At 37.0% G+C, this 19,232-nt stretch overlaps 1 protein-coding gene and 1 long non-coding RNA gene across 3 annotated transcripts in view; one reads left to right on the forward strand and one right to left on the reverse strand.

Annotated features, from left to right (window-relative positions):
- TMEM144 (transmembrane protein 144) overlaps positions 1–19,232 on the forward strand; it is an 85,348-nt gene that overhangs the window by 62,012 nt on the left and 4,104 nt on the right. The window lies entirely within an intron of this gene.
- Positions 1–19,232, reverse strand: part of LOC112995306 (uncharacterized) — a 32,528-nt gene that overhangs the window by 3,696 nt on the left and 9,600 nt on the right. The window lies entirely within an intron of this gene.

A 19,232-nucleotide genomic window follows, 5' to 3' on the forward strand; every position in this document is an offset into this window, starting at 1 on the left:
AGTCATGCTATACAGGCAATCCAAGGAGGCTATAGTTGAGCAGTAACATGCAAAAGATACTGTCCAAATCTCTGTATCTTTTTAAGTCTGAAGCTTTATGTCTTGTATAGTTTTTTATTCATTTTATTTTGAAATACTGCTATAATATTACAGATCAAAAGATAATCTAAAAAACCCTGAAAAAAAAAGTTAATATTTAATTAATATTTAGAATCTACTGTTGACCTCTTGCATCCAGGTCCACAGATCTGGAAGGAAGCTTTTTGGTTTTCTGACCAAGATTCCTGATAGTGCAGATAATTGTATCATAAAATGCATTCCATACTGACCAATTTTCATCTTAAAACCATTTTGGTCCCTATATTCCTTCCTACTGGAAGGCTGTTGTAGAAACTCCTTGTGGTGATGGTTTGGTACCTTTCAAAAGAATTGCATTGTGTTATTTCAGTTTACACTCCTTCATACCGGTTATTAACCATGGATTTGTGTGTGAATGTCGTCTATAAGCTTAAATTGCTCTTTCCCACCCTCCTAACCTCTCATGTGGATTTCCACCCCCCTTCATCTCCACCAAATATTTTCAGAAAGTAACCCCAGCTTCTTTCTGCCTTCTACTTGTTAGACTGGATAAATAGGCTGCTTTTGTCTCTTCTCTTAAGACAGTTTTTTCTATTCTCTTGATCATCCTGGTAGTTTTTTTGTTTACCTGAATCTGAATAACTTGGAATAGCACCCAGCAGACCGTAGGAATTCTGAACAGTGTCATATATATAACACCATATAATGATTTTAATGTTTTCCTGCTATACTAGAAATAATTCCTCTTAAAAAACCCTATAATTTCATTTATTTTTTCAAGGGTGTGAAGTTTAATTTATTAGGAAAATTATGTTCCTCTTTGCTTTTAAATGGTCAAAGTCTATACAAACTGAAGTCAATTGCGATGATATCATTCAGTTCAACAGATTAAACATATTAAATTCTCAAAAGCCACACAGTTAAAGATCAAGAAAAATATGTCAACTGTCCAAAATATTCTGCCTTTAAAACTACTAGCCAAATAAATTCAGTGTATTGCTTTTACATAGGATGGACTTTATTTTAGCCAGATTCAATGTGATTTCAGTAGTTGGTGCTTCACAGCAGAGCTGCGAAGCTGATGAGAGCAAGATCTCGTGCCCTCTGTCTGCTGTGACTTTTTCCCCACAAAATCTTGGGGCAAGTTAGCATTAGTATTTTTTTTAAACAATTTAGTGAGGTTGTGTGACTCTGTTTTCTGCCAGAAAAACATTATTAATTCTTTTGCTTCTGGATTCTAGCAGGAACATTGCTGAGGTCAAGCATGATTATGAGAAAAGTGTTGTTTGTGAAAACTCTTACCTTGTTCCTCAGGCAAGTGTTTATCAATTCAATTTGGTTTGAGAATAGAATTGTCACTTTTGCTAAAGATAATAGAAATGTTTCCTCTGTACCAAGGACTTCATGCTGTTTTTACTTATTTTTTTGCATATTTAAACTTCTATTCACAAACACAACATAAAACTCAAGTTTCGTATAGTTTTAAGATGGAAGAGATGGAGTGTTATTTCCTTAGCACAGCAGAGAAAATGGCAACTGTGGTCCAATTTGTTCAGTGTTAAGTCTGCAGTTTCTTTTCTCTTAACACTCTAAGTTAAATTAGCTTTAGAAACTACCAGATACTCTTCTTATTTATTACCTTGAACATCCAAAAATCATTATATGTTTTAATATGCAGCTTTTATCGACCTATAAATCAACTAGTCACCTCACAAATAACTCTGAGGATACAAAGTTCCTCTGCTTTCTGTACCACAGTCAGAACTAACGTCTTGCAGCAGAAAGCATTATCTCTAAAGGAAAGTTAGCTAAAAGATATTACTCCCTCCCTGAGCCTTAAATGCCTCCCTGGGCATTTTCATTTTGACTGAGTAGTCACTGGCCAAGTGAATGACAATGAATAAATCCTGGGTGTTTTCTGCAGGTCTTTTGTAACTGACAGTCATAACTGGGGAATTACTGCTGCTTCGCAAGGTGTTGTAGAGCTATCGGCACATCCTCCCTGGACATTCAGACACCCCAGTTCTTTTGGTGAAGAGAGGGCATGGCATCACCATTGCTGAAGGAGGGCCAAAGGGATGCTAAGGAGCAGAAAGGGTAAAAGCAGGCAGAAAGAAGTAAATACAGTAGATATAAGCTGGAGAAAAATCATTTAGGGAATTGAAAGTGTAGGCAAAATAGATGAAATTACACTGAAGGAAGAATTGAGCAAAAGGTTTCAAAGATAGAACTGGTCTAATACCAACAAAAATACTATAACCTAGACTGTGTCATTTTAAAGGAGAAACAAGAGGGGGAAAAAAGGCTAACAGCAAAAGTTTTTAAATGCCAGTTATAGGCATAGAAAACAGCTGAAGAGTAACAGAAGTTGCTTTTTCACTTTCCAAGAAGGATATAGTGATTTACCTTAGGCAGAGTGACAGAGACTGAAGTGTTACTGGAGAAGTGCACCAGAAAAGATTAAATCTCTGCTTAATAAGCAATAGGCAGGCATTTGGGGGAGACAGGAACAAACTTAAAACGTTGACTAAAGAGGCAGGCAGCGTTAAGAGGAAAAAAATTCAAGATACAGATAATTATGGGACCAAAATAGATAGTACAGAAAGCAGTGGGAGCTGACAATAAAAGGAGCAATGGAGCAGCAAATAGGAAGAAATATAGCACAACTCTGGACTCAGAGAAATTAGCAGGAGAGGGCATGGGTGGCCTGTTCACCGAATATATACCAGTTTCAGGGACAGAGCCCTGAATGTGGAAAATATGGGGAATTAGCAGAGCCTGCACCCATGCCCAGGAGGAGATGTTTACACTCAGCTCTGGGTGTGTATGAGGAGAGCGCACCCCTCGAACCAAATATAGGGGCACAGGTCCCAAAAGAGGGGCAAACAGCAGGTCCTGCAGTTTTCTGGGACAGTTAAGAGTCCCAGAACTTGCCTTTAGTGCAGACATGGGTGAGGACAGTGCCAGCTTTGTTTTTTAAATCATTAACAAGGCCCTCAGCAGAGGGCAAAAGGAAACTAGGCAAAAAGATGAGAAGGGTAGGGTATGAACTCAAGAGAATACAGGGAAGGGGAAAGCAGAGGAGAAAATGTAGGCATTGGTAAAACTCTGGAGGAAGAGGGCAGGAAGGAGCAAAATGGATTTAAAAGGAAGGGGAGTAGAATAAGGAAAAGAGAAGAGAGAGGAAGAAATGGGTTTAATTGGTAAAACATAGTATTTCTATAAATACTCTGAGAACTATGAAAGACCTATCAAGAACATTTCTTTGTGCTCTGGTGTGGGGGGGAGTAAGAAGCAGCTGAATAAAGGGTGAATTAATCACTCATGAAAAACAAATGTTTTAGTCAAAGTGTAGAATGGTAATCAATGGCTTAATTAAATGTTGCTCGCTGGATCTCTTGTGCGTGCAAGACATGCACAAGTCTTCCTTATGTATGAACCAGTGATCTTGTTAACCAGTTATTGACCTGTGAGTCTTAGATTTTGAAAGGTAATATTAGAAGGGAAGAGAAGACACGGCTTATCTGCCATGTCAGTGCCAATACTCTGTTCAAAGTTTAGTTGCCGACATTATGAATTACAAGCTGGCCAAAAGGCAGCTGTGCCTGGTCTTCTTCCTTTCTCCCTTCCCTCTGCCCATCCTTGTAAGGTTAGTGATTACATAGCAAATACACTCAGCAGAAGGATTTGTTTAAAGAGGGCACACTTTCCTGCCACCTCACTATTTTCCATTCCATCTGAGAATGTTCAGTGGGTGTTGCAGAAGCTCAATATATTTTAAGAATAGTTCAATAGTTATCAGAATTGGACCCTCTACTAATTGCTCTGTACCCCTAGGCATCTAACAAACTGCAGTACAGTTTGGGATTGCTTTTTATTTCACCTTGGTAACTTGAGTGAATTTTGGAGTGAATATTGATTTTTTACATCTGTAAATCCAACTTTTAAAATTCCATATTGGGGTTGGGGTGCGGTGGGAGACAAAGTGTAGTTTCTAAATATATATATTCTTATTGCATTGGAATAAACCCATACTTAAAATTTTTGTGTTAAGATGCAGCTGTTGTGGTGCACTTTTTTTTTTTTATGCTAAGCTTTCCCTTCTTTTCAATGGGGTCAAGAGAAAAGGAAGAGCAAATTAAACAGTTATCTTCAAAGCCCACCTTGCACACAGCCCATATGTGACATGAAACCTACCTCGGGGGGGTTGAGGAAATGTATGCAGATAAATAGTATTAGCATTTGTTATGTGGACAAATGATGTAATATGTGTCTAATGTGTATTCATAACATTGTCTTATGATCCGAAATCATAGCATACATTATATGAAACCCCAGCTGAAAATGTATTTAAGTATAAACCTAATTATAGGCAGTTCTATAATAATTCTATAATATTTAAAGAATTCAGGATCTAAGGCAACAAAAGAACTTTAGAATATACACTTTGTGGCAATAATTTGCAAAAAATTTTTTGTTGCAACCCTCTGTCTTTGTCAAGTGCAGGCAGGCTAGATTCAGAGGCTGAATGAAAGCGAATACTGAGAGAGAAATACATTGTCTTTTATGTTCCAACCATAATATAGCAGTCAGTGAATTTAGAATGTTACTGTTCAAAATATGATTATACCTTTTCTCTGGACTTAAGTTCATTCAGATGAATCTTTCATTCCAAGGATGCCTTTAATGTGCCTGGATATTTGTCTGAGTTCCTTGGGATTCTGTTCACTTTTGTGCCAAAATAAAGCATAAATCGTAGCTAGCTGTAGAAATCACAAGTCTTCGCCATCTACAACCGCCATCTCTATTCTTTTAAAAATGAAACAGCTGAAAGTGCTGAATGGCACTCAAATTATTATCAGGATACCTGACAGGGACAATGAGATGAAGTTCACACTAAGGATTCTTGGTGCCCGTCACAGACTCGGGTAGACGTCTGACTGCTGTTATAATCGGCTACCACAAGTGAGGCTCTCTGTCGTTGTAGTGCACAAGCAAACCCTGTTAGTTACAAGGCAAAAGATTTTGCCTTTCTTAATCCCAGGATCGCAAATAGCATGTATTCTCTTCAGAGAGTTGCAGAGGCTTGTGTGATATCTGAGAAATTGACACAAAATCTTTCTTTTTTCTTTTTTTTTTTTCATCCTGTGTGTAAGAACAAAGGAGAAGGAGGAATAAGGTTTGAAAACCTTAAGTCTTAGTGTAGAGAGAAAAAGGGCTCAAAGATGATTTCTATGTGGCCAATGTGGTAAAAAGAGGCATCAGTGAAAACAAAGATGAATCCCGTTCAGGTAATGACTGATGAGGTGCAAGTATAATTGTGTGGTGACAAGCAAAACAGGGCAAGTCTGATATCAGCAGAGGAAATAATATGGGAAGACAAAGATAAACACATGGAACAAGTTGCAAAATAAGAAGAGGTATCAATTTAGGCTAATCCAATTAAGTATGCTGTTACTAACCGAGAAGGGGATTTTATTGTTTTTAAGGGAAGTTTACATAAATTAATAGAAAGAGAAGCTAATATGCACTGAAAAGGATGTTGTGTCCCCCAAGAAAAAAAAAAAGAAAATTATGAGCAGCATTAATTGAGGTTCATATATGAGTGCCAGAAACTTCTAGCAGGTGGCTAGAAATTCAGAGGGAAACATAAGAGACAGGGTTTATCTTGTCTGATTTCAGTCCCTTGACTTTGTCGGGGGCGGGGGGGGGGGAGCTCTGAGACATTAAACAGAATTTCTTGGATGAGCAAGTCGAAAGGGCTTTATTGTTCCTGGCCAAAATTCATGTTAATTACAAGGAAAACTTTAGGGACTGAAAGTCCATGAATGGTTTACTGGAAAGCTTATGATGGAAAGAAAAAAAACACATGGGAAGAGTTTTGCAAGTCTGACTATTCAGATTATTGCACTATTTATTTTGTTCTGTTTGCTTTTAATGATATATTGAAAACGTTCTATAGCACTGTGGGATCTGAATGATTTTTCTATATTGCTTTAGGGAAGTGATCTATGAGAATATCTGAAATGGAAATTACCATGTATATCTATTATATAAATAGAATATACTTTGAACTCTGGCAAAACCAAGAGCAGAGCCAGGTTCAAGTAGTCTGCAAGTTCATCTCTTATCATAACAAGCTTTGACTGTATAGTGCCTGTGTACAACTCTGCCCATCCTTGAGTCAGGATCTAGGAAATCAATCTTATTTCTTTGTTTCCTTTTGAAGACATGTTTAGATCCTGTATTAGTAGCCCTCTTTCAATACCAATCTTTCATACACCACTACGAAGCTGTGTCAGCTGCAAAGATGAATATAACTGTCTGGTAAGAACATTCATACTGTTTTCTTTTGAAAGAATTAATTTAAGATGATAGAGACCATTGCTTCAGTAGGTCAGGTTGCTGCATTCTGGAAAAGGTAGTCATCATTGCTGTTCAGCTGTTGAAGTGTGGGGAGGAAACAGCAGTTTAAGAAAACAACTTAACAAAAACAGATTTGATGGCTACGACTGTGCCCATCATGAACATCTGTTGGTGTCAATGTGTAGGTGCATGAAAATATATTCTTTTGGAAAATGTATGTTATTTTTCTTCTAATTACTTAAAAACTGTATTACATTATCAGGTTGCTTCATATTTCCAAGTACATTTACCTTCTACATTACATAAATTTGTCTGGCAAAATGTAAATGTTTGAATAGTTCACTTCTACTGTAAACAGCATTACTTCCTGTTACAGGGTTCTGAAACCATCTGCATTTCTATTTCCCTAATTAGGTGGTAGAAAGGCAGTTGGAGTCGCCAATCATAATCATAAGGCTTTAAGCTTTGTATTTTTATTCACTGATCCCGGTGTTTGCTCTACAAAATGCTTGTTATTTCCTGTGTTCTCTCTATGAAGATTGTGGAAGGTTTTAGGAAAGAGAGAAAGAGACTGCCTTTCTTAACTCAGTGAGCTGCTACCTGCCATCATGATGGCAACAAACACAATTCTGTTAAATATGCACATAATGTACTCCCCATTCATACTTCTGTAGCTGAGTGATCTTACTGGAACAAGTACCACCTGAGGAGGTACTTGCAACAGTACCTAAAATGCTAGATAGTACCAGAATCTATTTTTTATGGCGCTTCAAGACACCTTTGAAGACATCACACAGATATCAGTCAAAGAAAATTTAGCAAAGTTCATCAAAGTTAATATAATGACTTTGGACTTAAAATAAAGATAATTAAGTGTGCGGTTATCAGATGCTCAGTATTCCTGAACTATAGCTTTCATTTTAATTCATCTCTTTTACCAGAAGTTGTTATTCTGTTTAATAGTAAATTCTGATGTGAGGCATTGTGCATTAAACAGTTATTAAAGATCTAAAACTGGGTGACAGCCACTGAATCATATGAGTGAACACTGTCTATGACATAAAGCAACAACTGTCCAGATGTTCCCTCTAGCAATACAGGAATGCTGAGGCCATGCCAACAGAAATACTGATCAGGAAACAGTTTCCTTCAGTCCTTTTCCTGCCAGAGAATTACCAATATGATAATTCTTCCCCACTGGCTTTGCTTGTATGTCAATATACACAGAACATCTTGGTTTAAAAAGGCATTGTATTTTAACAACCTGATTTTGCGTTCAAGTCCTACATGGGTTTGGCGTTTCACATTCTCTGTTTCATTCTTTCTCTGTCGTCTGAGATAATTCAATTCCTTGCATATCAAGTATATATTGCTGCTATTTAACATATACTCTTAAGTAAACAGAAGAATAATTCATTTATTTTAATTCCTTGCAATACTAAAAAATATGTAAATGACTGTTAGTATAGGTGTCCTCTTTCTAGACATTGACCTCATTGTCCTTGTTGACTACTACTTAAAAAATTATTAAATAGAAGAAATAAGAATGTTAATAAACATTCTGCCTTGCCATTGTGACCGAAAATTTTAAGAATGCAAAAAGAATTGGCTGTGAAATTCAAGTAAAGGTGTATTATTGTATTTGTACATCATAATATCCTCATACTGTATTAAGAGAATATTTTCCTCAGAGTATTTTTTTAATTGGTGGAGGTAGATATTTATATGAGCTATCATGTAAAATTAATTTGCTAACATTTTTAAAGTGATTTATAGTTAGCATGAGATGCTGCTTTTTTACTGTTACCAGTTAAATTTTCTGTGAAGTTCAGTGCAGTTTTTCGTGTACAATATTGTCAGTATTTTTATTGTAATATCATGCTCATACATATGGTATTCTGTATTTAGGATATAACTAAATATTCTGTCATTCCCTATTAAAAACACAGCATGAGTACATGGAGAATTTTTAAAAGAACCCAAATGTTAAAATCTTGAAACAAGCTTAATGGAGAATTTTTAAAAGAACCCAAATGTTAAAATCTTGAAACAAGCTTAAAGAGCCTGCTTTTCCAGTCACTTTCTTCAGGTAGAACCGAGTAATCATGCAGTCCATTTGAAGCCACTGCCACTCTGCTCCCCAGCTAGTTTACACATAAAATTTTGAATCACAGCCCTTAAAGCAGAATCACCGTCAGTTGATTTTTTGATCAGTAAGAAATTCTGCAGCATATGCAGAGGCAAGAAAAGAGTATATTAGGAAGACTCTGTAGAAAAAACAGGGATAAGTAACAATTAACAGGAAAAAAATACCAGCACTGAGTCTTTTTTTGAGACAGTAGTAGAATTATTGAAAAAATTTAAGAGTGAGGAACATTGAACTTTTTTCCCAATATTCTTGCATATTTTGACAACTTACTTGCTATCTTTCTGCTACACTAATACAATAAAAACAGCTAATGTTTCTTGAGTTTGTAAAACTGATCTTGAAAGTTTCTATACCAAGGAGTCATTTATTGCTTCCTTGGGATAATGACTACTATGAGATTTGAAAAGAAAATTAAACTAAAGGGAAATTCATTAATTCCTTATAATACTATAAGGTTATAATTCCAGAAAGACAACAAAACAAAATCAAAGTATATTTCAAATCTCTGCCAGAACCAGAGTAGATTTAGTTATTAAAGTCTTAGTCTATCAAGTCTGGAAAAGTGATGAATGAATCAATAAACACTGATTGCCCATCTCCATCAGTGCTGACTGTCCAGCATACCTAAGGAGAGACAACACAGTGATTTTTTTCTTGATGGCTTTTCTTCAATTTTAGAATCAATTGACTGAGGAAAATGTCTGCCCAGGAGAGTACTGGTCTTTTTAAAAGACTGTCCAAAGCAAATCTGTTTTCCAGTACTGAAGTTTTCTGTCACTGCCTATCTGCCTGCTAGCTAGAATTCCACTCTGCCAAATCTGATTGCAGGATCAAAGTCATAATTGTTTAACTTTCCTCGCAGAAGTATTGCACAAGATGTAATCGTCTACATCCAACTGTCCCTTGTACTTAATTTGTATTTTCTACCCCCAAAAAGTCCCCAGAGAACTCATCGCAGCTCTTTAAGCTTAAAATTTCCTTGGTTAAGGTGCGGTGGCTCATGGCCTTGCACCTGCAGACTCCAATTTTGTTGTTATCAGACCCCCAAAACAGTATTGTTATGTTGAGTTCTCATGGGAATTGATTGCCGATGGTGTGAGAATCATCGCTTCCTCACTTCCCCCTGCCTTTTCCTACTCATAATTACATTGGGGCACCCAACAATATGCATGTGTTTCAATGAGAAACCAGCATGCAAGACCTGCTCCAGGTCAAAGCGGTGTTTGAGCAGGTCGTGATAGGAAGTACCTGGTTACGGAGGGAAAGGTATTGCGAGGGGCATACATACTGCATTGCAGAGGGCACCCAAAGGGGGACATCTGTCCAGCAGGCACCATTGCTTCTCTGCCTGGAGAGCCACTGGGGAGAGTTTTCACTTTCTCTTTTCTCTCTCCTCTTTTTTGTTTGTTTCTTCTTTTCCCCCCTCAAAGTAATTTTCACTATTAGAGTCTGTGTATGCCATCAGCTATAGACACCACTGCTAAATCTTGGTGCAAGAAAGCCTGTCTCTACAATCTTTGTGCAACAGCCCCAACCTCAAACTTCTGTCTAAGACCCCAATACGCATCATCCTTTCCTTTTGCCCTCAGGCTCCAGCAGAAGAAAAGCTGCGTGCATGGAATAGAAGTGCTACAAAACACCCTGATAGCACTCCCATGCTGGACTACCAAGTGCCCGTGACTCCAGTGCATGTCACAGAAAGTACTGCCATGCAGACCAGACATAACCTCACAAATTACCTTCCATTTCCTGAGAGGTGTCATCTAACAATATAACATCTGTAATATAAAATATTACCTGATTACTGTTTTATTTGTTTTAATATACCTTAGAAAAGCTAGCCCATGCCAAGTTCTAATGCTGTATTAAGACTGGGCAATTTTAATATTCAATTTGTGTAAACCCACTGTGTTTCAGTAAATTTTTACTTTGTTTTACTCCAAGATCCACAAGAAATAAGATCACAATACAATCACTCTTTAAAAATCCACCTTACCGTCCTCTAGGACTAGTCAATATAACTAGAACACCAAAATACATTCACTCATAAGTGAATCAGTGAATCATAATGTTTAACTTAATTTTTATATTCAGATGTGCTCTGAGATGTGCTCTCACAGATGTATCTGTGAGATATATTGCATACATCTGCCAGTTTAGCTATCATTTTTTATTCTTATTCACCATACATCTGCCAGTTTAGCTATCATTTTTTATTCTTATTCACCATGAGTGGCAGCTAGAAATAGCCTGCACAACATGAAAACATGATTGCATAGTCTCATATATCATCTAAAGTTGCAGATTTCAGGGTAACAGTTCTCCACACGTGTTTTTCCTACTGTTTATTTTCTGTGCTGCTGAGTCTAAATAGGAATCATAGTGATATTTGAAATACAAACAGTTCTGAGGAACAGAATTAAATAAAAATCAAATGCTTCTTCCATTACAGTTTAGAGACTTGAGTGAACTTATAACCTTGTGTTTTGTTTCTTTTTTTTAATGTACTGACTGTAGAGGTTCTCCCTGGGGAAGTAAAAGAACACAGATTCAGTTAGAAAGAGATTCACTTTGAGGGAGATTAAGCTATATGACCCTGGAAACCAATTATTCTTAAGAAGAAAATATAAACTAAAGCATTGTTGTTCTTCTGTTCTCTTATTATCTTGTTGTGAATATCATCGAGTCCACCTAAGTTTTTTGAGAGAGTCACGTTTGAATAAGTTATACTATTCTATGTGTATTTAAAAGAGAACTTTAAAGATAACTCCATTGATTTTTCTCAAGCAGTATGCTTCTGTGGTTTTTAAGGCAGCTGTTGGCAAGAGTTTGTATTGCTTCCAACACATGGAGACTGTAACATATCATACTTGCTGAGCAGGAATTCTTTGTCCAGGAAAATACATCTGGTGTGTGAGGAAGGCCGTACGTGCAAAGGAGAAAAAAAGAAGAAACATCATTACATGATGAAAACAGCCACATAATGGCTGTTTTCATCAAATGGGTAACTCTGTCCAAACTGAAAGCAGTCTGGTGAGGATGAGTAAAAAGGTAAATACAGTTACATTTTATTTTACATTCTTCAGCAGTCCCTAGTATTTCATAATGGCCATCTAGAGCTTCCAGGAGTGTGTATATATCTCTAGGTGCCCTCTTGGCTCCCTGTGGTCAGCTGAACTTCCCAGGTAACACGGAGAAACCTGAGAAACTTCTAATCATCTTCCTAAATTCTACTGGCTATGCAGGGAGATGGGGTTCCTACTACAGACGTCCAAATTATCTGTCTAAAGCTGGTGCCTGTGAATTACCTTTCTCAGTTGCATTAATCTAAATTATTTTTTGAGAGAAGAAGTTATTGATATATGTCAGCACAAAGAAATAGTCTTTTGTTTGCTAGTACGCATAAGTAACCAGAGTTGCTAGGAAAGGTAGGTAGTCTGCTACCCACATGTTTTGGCTGGCTTGTATTTATAGCCAAATCAAGTTCACTGGATCAAACATCCAAACTTTTCCAATATCTTTATTTTAGGAAAATCCAGATTTAAGGCTGGCTCAGGGTTATATGTCTCACGTTCACCTCTAACATTTCTGCAGTAATTTTAGGAGGCCTTCTAGGTATTGCTTTCTGAGTCATTATGGGGCAATTGGTTTTCCTTTAATGGCCTTGTACAAAGAAACTGTATCAGAGCTATATATGAGCTTTGCACACATTGTGTGTGGAGAACTTTTCATGTTTGTGGTGTGCAGGGTCAGAGCCTTGGATCTCTTCAGAAATGTCTTGTGATTGCAGCCCAGCTTTTTTGTGATTAGGGACTGTTGCTTGGAGAATTTACCAACAGTCTAGACAGTAAGGGTGCTGGGCAGAAGAAATGCTGCATGTTGTGATTTCTACTTTATCTCCATGCTTCAACTGTCATGTCTGAATCAGAACTAGCCTAATAGCTATCCTATCACCTTGCAAATCAGGAATAGGCACCCATTACCCTGGCCCTCGACATGCTCCATTATCGAATTGCATGAGGTTTTGCAGCCTCAGAACTATAGCCATACTGCACTGCCTTCTGTGCAATTATTTTTAGATCCCTACCATGAGGGGGAGACCCACAGGCATTTAAGAGGGCATGCATAAACTGACCAAAGTCCCCCTTTGAGGGAACCAGTATACTACCTACCAGAGGATCTTCATGCAGATCCCATGAAAAGTTCACTGTACTCTTTCGCAAATTGCTGAGCAGCACGTGACAGCAGAAGTCTGAGGAAACCTACCATATGAGCACTGGAATATTTTCTGTATGACTGTGGCATGCTGCATTTTTCACAATGTCTGTGTTTTCACAGTGAGAGAGCCTGAGAAACCAGTGTCCAATATAATAATACAAGTTCAATGTTTCAGGGTGACCAAGGAAATGAGGGATGCAATATACCCTCACCATCCATGTGGCATAGGGAAGTTTTGAGTGATCAGCTACTTTATCACATGCCATTCTGTGACTTTGAAATATGTGGAACGTGTTACGCTAATATGTTTCAGAATTTTAAAGTGCCTGCTAAGTGTATTGTCATACTCCTGCAGTGAGGGAATTGCTAATTTGCATGGGGCATTTGTACCTGGTTAATTTTATAGACCACATTGGAAAGGGGCTTATGTTTTTGCTGAATAAAATTTCAATTCAGATGTAACTCTCTGCTTGTTAGTCTACAAATGTGGAGTGACATTTAATTGGCTTGCATATATTATTTGAGATTGTTTATTAGTTTAATACAATCTTCTGACAAAGCTGTAGCTTTCTGTTTCCTTGCAAATAAATGGAAAGAGTGCTTATGACTAACACAGAATTCAATTCAAATTTTCCATTTCCTCATACATATATGTACAAAAAATGAATTTATATGCTCTGAAATTTACTGTTTTTTTAAACTATTTTTACAAAAGTGGAACCTGAAAAACTGAAGTGAAAATAGAATCTGAAATGCAAAATGATGTGTGGACAGCTTTGATGACAGTAACATCTCCATTGCATTTCTAGTGTCCTGTCCCCTGACCATTTCTTCTGTGTGTAGTATAGTAGTATATGGAAGCTGACAGAAAAGCATTATTTGTTCCTTTCTTATGAGGTGCTTGAGCCATCTGTGTACCAAGGAACTACCAACGATTTTGAACAGAGTTACAATAGTGCACCAAGAGAATGAGAGAACAGGACTTTGCAATATCCCTTACACTCAGTTAAGCATTTGTAAAGGGATATGTGCAACAGTGAAGGCCAATAGAGCAGTTCCTCTCTCTGTATGAAGAACTGCTGACGATTACAGTGACGATCAAGTAAGAATTGCCTTGCCAACTTCCTAAGCAACTAAATATTGTATAAATAGCACCCGCCAAAGTATGGGGGGGGGGGGGGGGACAGGGGGAGCACAGAAATAAGTATCACTTGATAGCTTGGACTTCCTGCACTCTCTTCTCAAACCACTGTGCAAGAGGAAAGATGAGACCTGACTGCCCTGGGCTTTGCCACTAGGTCATGTCTGGAAAAGTTGCAATACTCAGGAGCTTCGCTAAAAGCAGCAGGCCCTGCTGGCTGGTTTCAAGGGAAAGGAGCCCTTCCTTTGGAGTGCCAGTTTCTGACTTTACCAGTGCTCGATCATGTAATCTCTGCATCATGGTGTCATAGCACAACCTTCATACTTAAGTCTTTAACTGTATACAAGAGGAAATAGACTTCTTTCTACCTCAGTGGTCTGGTTAATAGGGATTGTGAGACTTCTTACTATGTAAGTTCTGCTTCAAAGCAAACTTTAAATAACACTATTGACATGATTAGTGGTGTTCGTTCTATTCTTATACCAGCCTTGCCTGCTGGTTCGAGATAAATTACATATTCACACCTGAAGATGCCCCTATCTTTTCTCCATCTCTTGTTCACACTTTTAATTGACATCTCTTTTGAACTATTGAGTAACAATACCCACTAAGCTATTATGTGGACTGTACTAAACCTTAGCTCATCACATTATGAAACTTGCAGTTTACTGAATGCTTCACATACTGATTCAGGGCTGGATCTTTGCTGAAAAGGACTTTAAAAGTCCATGCTAAAAAAAATGGTGTTCTTTGGGGTAGGGCTATCTGGTTTTCACTCTTTGAAATAAAGAAACAGAGACTTTCCATAGTCTCATAAGCACCTACACAGAGTCTATGCATAAATGTAATACTATATTATATCTGCCATGCTACAACTATATAGAGTGCTTGACAAATGCTAACTGCAGTCTGAGGCTTTTATAAATGTGTTATAAACCAAATATAATAGCAAATAAATCTTTTAGTTGGAACATAGTCAGGCTCTGATCAGGTAATAATGAACGTATATTCTGTATTCTGAGATGTAATCTAGGGCTGCTCCATGGCCCCATAACACCAACTAAAAAAGTGTACTTATGCAGTTATTGGTCATGTGGATAATTGAGCAGATTTTCATAGCTTTTAAGTCCATAAGCAATAGCTGGATGGAATATAATTCATGTAATTCTATCCAGATTTCCCTAAAATGAGAACAAGTTGTATCTTTTTGACTAAATCATGGCTTATGTAGCACTTCCTGTGGTAATTTATTACATTGATTAATTATCCTTATTATTAGAAAGCCATGCATTATTTCCAATTTGAGCTTGTCTGGCTTTCAGCTCTCTGCTCCTGTTTCATATGGTGTCTTTCTGTGTTATATTAAGAAGCTCATTAGTACCCAGCAAAAGTAGCTCTGCAGGAAAGTGTTTATATACCATAATGAAGTTACCTTTTGATCTCTATTGTGATAAACTACAGAGAATGACTCACTAAAGCTCTTTTACCATTTCTTAGAATTTTCTCTGCATATTTTCCTAGTTTTTAACTCCCTTTTCCATAGATTTTAAATTATACAAGCTATCAGGAAGGTAGGTCAAATATTCCTGGACTTGCCAGTTTGCAAAGATAACCATTAACCTCTCCAATTGACTCAGCCAGAAAGTGCCTGAGGGTGGAAATCACTGGACCAGGACAGCAAGAAGATTTCTGACTTATTTGTATATACTCCCTACTGTTCTTTACTTTCTAGACATGAGATTTCGCCCTTTTTTCGTTGCTTATAACAGGCTGGCCACCTGATCACCTTGAATTTTTGAGTGAAAGCTTCCAGATGAAGAACATTCAACACTGTAGCCTTCACAATACATTTATCACCAAGTCCAAAACCTGTTCTTTGTTTTTCTGTTATGTGCCCAACAATTTCTTGTTCTTTCTGATGTGTGTCACTAGCTGCACCTTGTTTTCTCCCTTTTGTTATTCTGATTTTGCTCCTCATACCTGTTCTATACTTTTGTACTCTTCAGCAATCTGGCTTAATTTCATTTCCTGTAGAGTCCCTTCTTGTGTTAGAGAGCAATGAAAAGTTACTGATTAAACCCAGATGATTTTTTATTACACTGCCTTTTTTCCCCCCACGCTAGTGTAGTTTACACTTTTATTCTGAATACTGCATCTTTAAGGACCTGCCAAATCTCTTCAGGACCTTTTTTTTCCCCCTTAGATCAGTATCCCAGGAGTTCACCTACAAAACCTCTGATTTATTAGGTCTGCTCTCCTGAAGTGTGCTATTTTTATATGGCACTACACCAGCTTTTCAAGCCAAAGCTTCCCAGCAGCTGTACTTTCTCCAAACATGTCAGAAGTTTCAGGTGATTTTTTGTTATTGTTAAATTACATGCAGATGCTATAAAGAAGCAGTAACAATCTAATACATGCGATACGCATGCAGAGAACAACAACTGCCTGAAGATGATAGCTTTGCTGTCAAAGTATTTTGTGTTATTTTTAATCTCACCTCAGGAGGAAATAAATGGGAGAAAAGTTGATCCAGAAGAAGAACTACATGTTATTGCTGCTGCGTTGCCATGTTTAAAAAGTGTGTGAAAACACATGGCTAAGACCACATGAACTGAATTAAATGGGAGTCTTATGCCAAGCACAGAATTGTTTAAAGCAAAAAATCATTTTTCCAAAATTGTTTTAGAGAATAGCATGTCCTATCTAATGACTTTTTGTGATCCACACATGAAGAAAACCTCTAGAAAAATCTTGTATCTTAAGTTCTTTTAGTAAAAATGACTCAATCTTGTATCTTGTTCGAGGATAAGTAGTTTTCTTAAAATGATTTCACCTGTAGCACTTGGTGAAAATAGTTCCACAGAAATAAAAAAAGTAGCGATTTCCTGCAAGATCTTGTAGGAGACTTTTCATTCACATGAGCTGGTTTTGATAGCTTGAGAATAATTGCTAAAATTTACTTAATTTCTCTTTCTTGATCACTGACTCATTTGCACACAAACACACACACATAAAACCCCAGCCTGATTTTCTAGAATTTGCAACAGTTACCAAGAAGCACTTTTCAAGATACATTGAATGTTAGACAGTCCAAGTCCACAGGCATTTAGAAGAATTGTGGTCCAATATTACCTTGCTTTCACTTTCTAAGGTTAACATCGATAAAAATAATCTATTTTCCCAATCCAGGTGTTTTTTTCCTTTAAAAGATGCTTCAGTAATAGGAAAGAATTTGTAATGGCATATACTTATACGTCATTATAACGTTAACTCAGAAAGGAATAAGTATGAGCCAGGCAGTAAAGTGGGACTGATTGGCGTCTGATAACAGTGCACTTCCACCACAAATAGCACCATGCCTTTGGCCATTTCCCTTCAGAGTAAGAAGCTGTATGTAGCTGCAGGATGAATGAGCTTAGTTCCACATTCCCAGCTTCAGGATAGAGGTATTATTATTATTAGCAGCAAAAATAATGCTATAACAACCTGTAATTTGTAGAGGGCCATTTCCAAATGCTCCCTGCATTCCTGGAATCAGGTAGCAGATTAGCATATCGGTGTAACACCTGCAGATAGCTCAGAAAAGGGTTGCTACAGCTGCTTGGAAGCTAGAATCATTAACTTCATTGATTAGCTACTCAAGACGGAGAGAAGAAACTCATTAATATCTCATTCCAAATTGTAATACTTCCAGATTTTTTGTGTTACCCAGCCTATATAATCATTTTTCACATCAGTCATTTCATATTTTCATGAAGTTGATACAATGAAGGCAGTATGCCTACATGACAGCTAAAGGTGCTGCTATAAGTTGTATTTACTCATTTAAGATAGCTTTACATTAGTCAAGTATTGTCAGTACTGTGGCCATGGGACACATACCAAATACTTGACTAGTTTTACACTCCAAACAAAGTGTAACTGTTACAGATTAGATCATTATTCAAATCTAGTTTTCTCATTTTAAAACCAAGTATGTCTGTGTGGATTCTCACATTTTCAGTTCATGTATTATAAGTACTTCTTTAAAAAAAAAGGTGCAAATTTCCCTCTTTGTTCTAGAAGAGCATCAGTATACCTCTAGTTGTGCTGAATGTGAGTAGTTTCTACACTCACTGCCCTCTGCCTAGAGTTTTGGATTTATATTCAGTATTATTAGAATTCAGTCATTTACACTGAAGGTATTTCAGCAGACAATTATTGATTCATCTTTTGTAATAAAAAATTTAAGGTTTGATATATGAAGACAGAAATACAGATGTGTAAGAAGCAAACACAACTACTAAGATATTTAAGTGATGCCTGAATAAGGTATGCATAATTGGAATACAGTAATTGTTTCTTCTTAAAGTTATATTTACCAGTTTCTATTTATTTGTTTTAAAATGCTGGGTAATTGGAAAGTCAAAAAAGAGTAATAACTGTTAATCTGTATTTTCTCAGAGGTCTGAAGATAAAAGCTGGCAGGTAGAAATGCATATAATCAAAAAACGTGTATTATATCCTGTGAGATCAAAACCTATAGAAATGTGATACATCTTCTAAGCAAGCAGTAGGGCTAAAGCTAAAAAGGACCTCAGATCATTACAACCACACAGCATCTATGCAGTTAAATGGAGAATTCCACTGGGAAAATACCTTGCTAAATTGCTGCTACAAGTCCACTACAGCCACAGTTTATTATCTTCAAGTTAAAGCATATGCAAGTTTTACTTCACTGCAAGCCCAGTTGTAACTCAGGTTAGGATCTAGCTCATATTTATTTTTATCAGGATCCAGAAACTAGGCATCCATATACCTCAATCCTTTGAAGACTTAATCTCAGAGCATGTTTATATACCAAAATAGAGTCAGCCTCCATTCAAAGCATGTATGCATGCTGTTTCTTTTAAAATATATGTGTCAGCACCAAGCAGTGCTGATTGTATTGCCTCCTTTCATGTTGTAGCCCAACGTTTATAGCTTTTGAGCAGGATGCAGAAGACCTTGTTCAATTCTCTCTTTTACCTAAGAAGAGCCCAATTTATAATATGCAGTTCCCTAGAAAGTGCCATAACTGTGTATCAATGGGGAAGAGAATGAACTATTTCTCTTATTGAAGCTGCATTCCTGAACAAAAAATAATCCCAAACTGAGCCAGAAAGAGAGCACAAGATGCAGCATGCCATTATAATGCTAGTGGTTCAAGCGCTTGTCTGGGATTTTTGTTTTATGAAGGATATTTTCTAGAATTAACATGGAAATCATTCCTGGACAGAAGACAAAAACAGCACACTGTTT

Source organism: Dromaius novaehollandiae, chromosome 4 (genome assembly GCF_036370855.1).
Source record: "Dromaius novaehollandiae isolate bDroNov1 chromosome 4, bDroNov1.hap1, whole genome shotgun sequence".
In the NCBI taxonomy this organism is placed as follows: domain Eukaryota; kingdom Metazoa; phylum Chordata; class Aves; order Casuariiformes; family Dromaiidae; genus Dromaius; species Dromaius novaehollandiae.